The following is a 5,097-nucleotide window of genomic DNA, read 5'->3' as shown; positions in this document are numbered from 1 at the left end:
AGAGTCCATGTGTCCTCTACTCATCCTGTCAAATCTTTCTCTAATTCGTCACTTTGTCTGCCCCTCAATTAGACATCATCGTTTGGGATTAAAGGTGTGTCTGTATTTCAGACAAAGGGATTAAAACTGTGGTGTGTCTAGATTCCAGCCAGATCACACAGATCTAGAAGGTCTTTGGATGGCGATCAGAGCAGCCATGTTGCTGGGTTAAAATTCCTCTACGTAAAATAAACCATCCTCATCATAGTAACAGAAAAGTTACTAATTCAGAAGTTATACCAGAGGAGTGGGGTTGCTGTGAAGAAAGAGACCCTGTTGGTTTTGGAGGATGACTTGGGAACTTTTGGACTGAGGGGAAAAAAACAAACTAGTGACTGCTGATGACAGAGTTTAAATGGCTGTTATCAGGCTGTTCTATTTGAAGTTTTAAGTTTTAATCACTGTGCCTAAGAGATGCATAAAACAAATATGCCTCTAACCAGTAAGACCCTTGCCCAAGGACAGACGCTTCCTGAAATACTAGAGGCCATTGTTTATGTAATTAGGAGTCACATGTTTTTGTTCCCCTAAACAAGTATGTTTAACCCAACTGCACTGGATGTGCTTGATCACATATAGGTAGAAGATGCACCGTCAGGAATTACGTCAGCATGTATGCTTGCCCCTGATTGGACCTGGCAGGGAATGCACAGCCTTATGAGTATGCCTTTATAAGCCTCTGCAAAATGTGACTTGTCACCATTTTCTGGGAACCACAGAGTCCATCATCTTGGCCAGTATTCAAATTAAAATCCGTTTCAAATTTGACTCAGAATTGTGGTGGTGGTCTTATTCTCCCTTGGGAGGATTAACAGAGCCGGGGAGATAGCAGTGCCAAGAGTAATAAATACGCAGGGTGGTGGCCTCACTCATGAGGTTTCAAAGGGGAGCAAGGACTTTATCAACAAGTAGCCTAGAGGACATTCATGTGATATTTTAGCAAAGAATCAGACTGCATCTGCCTGTGCTCTAACGACTTCCTTGAGGATGAAAATTTAAAGTAATGGGCTAATTTCTTTGGCAAACAATGTTTCAAAACAGCCTATAGTGGTTTGGAAAAGAAATGCCCTTGCCCCCAGCAGGCTTATATATTTGAATATTTGGTGGCACTGTTTGGGCCTGTTCTGGAAAGGTACAGCCGTACTGAAGGAAGCGTATTACTGGGGAGCGGTGCCGAGAGCCCACAGCCTCGCCCCACTTCTAGTTTGTTCCCTCTGCTTCCTTCCTGTGTGTTGGTGGAAAGGTGATCTCTCAGCTTGCTGCTTCTGCTGCCTGCTGGCCTGTCTCCCCCTGGCCATTATGGACTCCTATCCATCTGTAAATGGGAGGCCAAATAAACTCCTTCTGTAAGCTGCTTCTGGTCCTGATGTCTTCTCACAACAACAGAGAAGTAACTAATACAGAAGTTATCAGGTGGAGGGGGCGTGGCTTGGAGAGCTGTGAAGACTCTGACCATTTCAAGGGTTTTTCTTTTTCTTTTTCTTTTTTTTTTCCCTTCCTTCCTTCCTACCTTCCTTCCTTCCTTTCTTTTCTGGGGGAATTTGGAAACTTTGGAACTTTGGACTAGAAAAGTGGTTGAATGCTGTGTTTAAAGGACCATTCTAGTAAAAGTATGGAAGATAATAGTGCTGAGAGCGGTGCAGCCTGAGGAAGCCCAACTCAAGATGTTTCAGAAGGGCACAATGCTATCAAGTGGACTAGAGACAGTGATATTATAACAACAACAACAACAACAACAACGACAACAACAACAAATCTAGGTGCTCTCTGCCCAAGTCCCAAGAACTTGCCTGCAGCTAAGTTAAAAAGTAACGGCATAATTTCTTTAGCAGAGGAGATTTCAAGGCAGCATAAAATTGAACCTATGGTGTTGTTATTACTAATAATGATTACGCAGGTCTGCAGTGAAAAAGATCAACTGGAGAAGAAAAAAAACACAGAACATATAGTTTGGAGAAGAGCACTAAGAAGCTTAATGTTAGCCAGGCGGTGGTGGCGCACGCCTTTAATCCCAACACTTGAGAGGCAGAGGCAGGTGGATCGCTGTGAGTTCAAGGCCAGCCTGGTTTACAAAGAAAGAAAGAAAGAAAGAAAGAAAGAAAGAAAGAAAGAAAGAAAGAGAAAGACCACAGACAACAAAGCTAGAAGGGTGGCGCCCCAGATACCAGACACAGAACTACAGGATTTGCAGTTTTCCTGCTGGGTTTCCATTTTGCTTTGGTTTCCATCTTTCCTCACTATGTCTCCATTCTTCTATTTTAGAATGGGAATGTATACCCTGTCTCTCTCTCTCTCTCTCTCTCTCTCTCTCTCTCTCTCTCTCTCTCTCTCTCTCTCTCCCTCTGTGTGTGTGTGTGTGTGTGTGTGTGTGTGTATGTGTGTGTGTGTGTGTGTGCAGTATATAATTTATATTTTCATTTTACAGTGGGGTCATTTAAGAGATTGCCTTGAGTTTCAGATTAGACTTTGGACTTCTGAACAGTGTTGAAACTGTTAAAGACCATGGGAACTTTTGAAGTTGGTCTAAATGAATTTTACATCATGAGAGACCCATGTTTGAGCTTATGGAGCCAGGTGTTCAAATGTGGTGGTTTGAATGAGAAATTTCCCATATAAGCTTATCTATCTGAACACTTGGTCCCAGGTGGTGGCATTGTTTTAAAAAGTTATGGAAGCTTTAGAAGGTATAGCCTTGCTGGAGGAAATGCTGTTAATCCTACTTGGTGAAAATAAGACCACTAGAGCCAGGCGTGGTGGTGCACCCCTTTAATCCCAGCACTCGGGAGCCAGAGGCAGGTGGATCCCTGTGAGTTCGAGGCCAGCCTGGTCTACAAAGCAAGTCCAGGACAGCCAGGGATATGCACAGAGAAACCTTGTCTCAAAAAAAAAAAGAAAAAAGAAAAAAAAAAAAGAAAGAAAGAAAGAAAGAAAAAAAGAAGAAGAAAAGAAATAAAGAAAGAAAAAGAAAAAGAAAAGAAAAGAAGACCACTAATTATCCAGATCCATACCCAGGATTCCCAGAGAAAGGCCTGGATTACATTAGCCCTGTGTTTTTAAAGGCAAAACCCACAAGGCTCTGTACTTGCCACATTTGCCCAACCGGGGGCAAGCATACAACCTGACATACGTCCTGACTACATGCGTCTTAGCTATGAACCTGTGCAGTTGGGGCAACCAACCTGCTTTACAGACCATGTTATTTTACTTGAACAACAGCCCCCAGCATTCCAGAAAGTTATCTGTCCTTAGGCAAGTGGGGGTTATAGGTTAGAGGCATTTCTGTTTTACAGATCTCTTAAGCACAGTAATTTAAACTGAAAACAGCCATCACAGTACATCTCTGGGGGCGGGCTTTCAGGGTCTATAACTTTGCACTACTTCCTGAGTATTCTCTTTGCTTCCTGTATGTGTATAAGGGTGGTCGGCAAGCTTCCTACTCTTGCCACCATGCCTTCCTGCTGCCATGCCTTTCCCACTATTACAGACTCTGGAAACATAAGCCAAAATAAACTTTCCTTCTGTAAATTGTCATGGTATTTTATCATAGCAACTAACAGACACTTAACTCCTCTTTTGCTAAAAGCTTATGTAGTCTTTATGGCTATATGACATAAATGTCATCCCTTCAGGAGAGCAGGCATGGGTTTACTTGAGTAAAATTTCCCTAAACCATAAAAATAAAACAACAGCTTTTCTCTGGTGGCAGCCATCAGGTTGTGGGGAGCCATGCTAAATTCAGCCATGTTAGAAATCCTGTGCTTAGGCTGCATGCTGTGACCTTTGTTGTTGACCTTTGCTGAAGGAGGTCTTGTGTTTAGGCTATCTTTGGATTGTTTACCTTTGAAAGAAATAAAGAAGTTCTTACAGGGAACTACCCAGAGAAATAGGGAAGTTCTTACAGGGAGCTATTCAGAGGATTGTATTCTTGCCTGTGGGGCAAGGGGAAGTGAGATTACAATACAGCTTGTGTTAACCTTGCTATACAAAGTCTACTTGGCTGCATTAAAGAGAGTCTTGATCAGAAATCTCCAGACTTGACAACTTTCTCACGTCTCTGTCCCCCACTTTCAATCCCCACTCCCTCTTCCAGGGAACCCTGTTCTGTTTGTCCCGTGGGCGAGGACATCAGGTGAGCCAAGATGGGTGCATACAAATACATCCAGGAGCTATGGAGGAAGAAGCAGTCCCATGTGATGCTCTTCTGAGGGTCTACTGCTGGCAATGCCAACAGCTCTCTGCGCTGCACTCAGCCAGATAAGGCATGAAAGGATGGGATACAAGGCCAAGCAAGGTTATATCATTTACAGGATTCATGTCTGCAGTGGTGGCCGCAAACGCCCACTTCCTAAGAGTGCAACTTATGGCAAGCCTGTCCACCATGGTGTTAAACAGCTAAAATTTGCACAAATCCTTCAGTCTGTTGCTGAGGAGAGAGCTGAACGCCACTGTGGGGCTTTGAGAGTCCTGAATTCTTACTAGGTTGGTGAAGATTCCACATACAATTTTTTGAGGTTATCCTCATTGATCCATTCCATAAAGCTATAAGAAGAAATCCTGACACCCAGTGGATCACCAAACCAGTCCACAAACACAAAGGGATGTGTGGGCTGACATCTGCTGGCCCCAAGAGCTGTGGCCTTAGAAAGGGTCACAGGTTCCACCACACTATTGGTGGCTCTTGCCGTGCAGCCTGGAGAAGGCACAATACTCTCCAGCTCCACTGTTACTGCTAATACACATAGTGTTTGTAAAATTCATGCCCAATAAACAATTTAGTACAGCCATGGCTGCTTAAAAAACAACAGTAAACAAAAATCAAGGAACTGGAAATGAAATGCCATCTGCTTGGTTTCTCCCTCTTTCTCTTTCTAGACATTTGTCATGCTTTGACCTTTCAGGATAATTATGGAAAATAGTAATGCTTGCATAATAAGAATAAGGAAAAAAAACAGTTTAAATGTCAACTAAATAACCAATAAACATTTAACTAGAAGCCTCCATGATAGCAATGTCTATGTCATAAAGTTAGAAAATAAGGAAATGCTAAAAGGGAAAAAA

General features: G+C 42.8%; 1 pseudogene across 1 annotated transcript; it reads left to right on the top strand.

Moving 5' to 3' along the window:
• The first annotated feature begins 4,178 nt into the window (after nucleotides 1-4,178).
• LOC311594057 (large ribosomal subunit protein eL15-like) lies at nucleotides 4,179-4,812 on the top strand (annotated as a pseudogene). The gene has a single exon. The product of its transcript is annotated as a large ribosomal subunit protein eL15-like (transcript).
• Nucleotides 4,813-5,097: the final 285 nt, after the last annotated feature.

The sequence above is a fragment of the Acomys minous genome (genome assembly GCF_964271855.1).
Source record: "Acomys minous genome assembly, chromosome: 3".
Classification (NCBI taxonomy): Eukaryota; Metazoa; Chordata; class Mammalia; order Rodentia; family Muridae; genus Acomys; species Acomys minous.
The sequence above is the reverse complement of the archived record's forward strand: the minus strand, read 5'-3'. Positions and strand labels throughout refer to the sequence as shown.